We start from the raw sequence: 1,576 nt of genomic DNA on the forward strand, positions 1-1,576 counted from the left end.
TAGGTTTCATGTAAACAGCAATCACTTCATACTTCCTAAGCTGTTCCAGTACTTAATCACCCTCCATTAAAAACAAAGACAATGCAAACCTCACAAAAGCGCATTCCTTTTCCTGTTTAAATTAGTCTTGCTTCCAATGCAAGCCTCTATTTTCTCATATGTAGTGCAGTAAAATCAATTATATTCCTTTTATACTGCATAAAGTATACAACAGAGTGCAATCACTTCATACTTCCTAAGCTGTTCCAGTACTTAATCACCCTCCATTAAAAACAAAGACAATGCAAACCTCACAAAAGCGCATTCCTTTTCCTGTTTAAATTAGTCTTGCTTCCAATGCAAGCCTCTATTTTCTCATATGTAGTGCAGTAAAATCAATTATATTCCTTTTATACTGCATAAAGTATACAACAGAGTATAAATTTATTATTATATTTAATTTTACAGGGAGCTAAATTACACTCCCTTTTCAGTACAGTCATGCACTAATGGTGCTTTGTATCAGTTGTTATTAGCTACAGCATTAATATTTTTATGTATCTTCAGGTCACATTTCCGTACCTTAAAAAACCAACCAAACTAACTAGATTAAAGGGAAGCTTCTGAACTTCAGATTCAGGATTCAATCAATTAAATTAAAAAAATAAAATAGTTCATGAATTTTGATCATTTCTGTACAAAGCATATTTAATTTTGGCAGACCAAATAAGTACTTGAATAGTTGATGCTTTGAGGTAGAAATACAGAGTATTTGGAATTGAATCACAAAGTAGAAACTGTAGCATAAATCATAGTGATTAAAGCTACAAGTTACTCTGACTTACTTGCAGCTTAAATTGCATGCGGAAAAATGCATGCAAATCTCTGCAAAGTCAAATGATTTTCAAAAATGCACTCTTAGAGGATATGGAGTAACAGTAAGTACCTGTTTTAATAACCATGCTCTCTGCTATGTAAATTGTAGTGTGTTAATATAGATGTTTGGTTTTGACAATTCTAAATTACATTGAAATTCAAGAAATTCCTCAAATGGAAATGTTCTAAAAATATCTGAGACTTTATGAAAAAGCAAAATCTAGACAAATTTGGTTTTACAAAAAAGGAAATTCTATGTAACTCAAGATAATTAGTGATATTTTATACATTCCTTTGAATGAAATGCTGTCTTATTCAAAGACAACAATTCTTTTTTCAACTTTATTTCTCTGACAGGTTCAAGATTATTTTTTTTTAATATTCTAATAGCAGTCAGATAGACTGGGATATTAAATATCTTGAAACATAGCAGAACTAAACCAAATGCAACTAACAAGTTTTTTAATAAAGTCTTTGAAAAACAGGTAACAATTTTATCTAAGAGATATGTCTAAAATGTGTACTGCAGCATAATGCAGATACCTTATCCATTTTTCAGTGAGTTAATTTATGGGCATCATAAAGAGGTTTGCTGTGGTAGCACTGAGTTGGATTTTAGCTGCTTTAACATACTTAAGAATGTGGAGTATTGCAGAGTGAACTCAATGGAATTTATTTATAGTACTCTGTAAACAATATAGAATAGACTATTTCAGTTGGA

Source organism: Eurypyga helias, unplaced genomic scaffold (assembly GCF_000690775.1).
Source record: "Eurypyga helias isolate BGI_N326 unplaced genomic scaffold, ASM69077v1 scaffold44272, whole genome shotgun sequence".
NCBI classification, from domain to species: Eukaryota; Metazoa; Chordata; class Aves; order Eurypygiformes; family Eurypygidae; genus Eurypyga; species Eurypyga helias.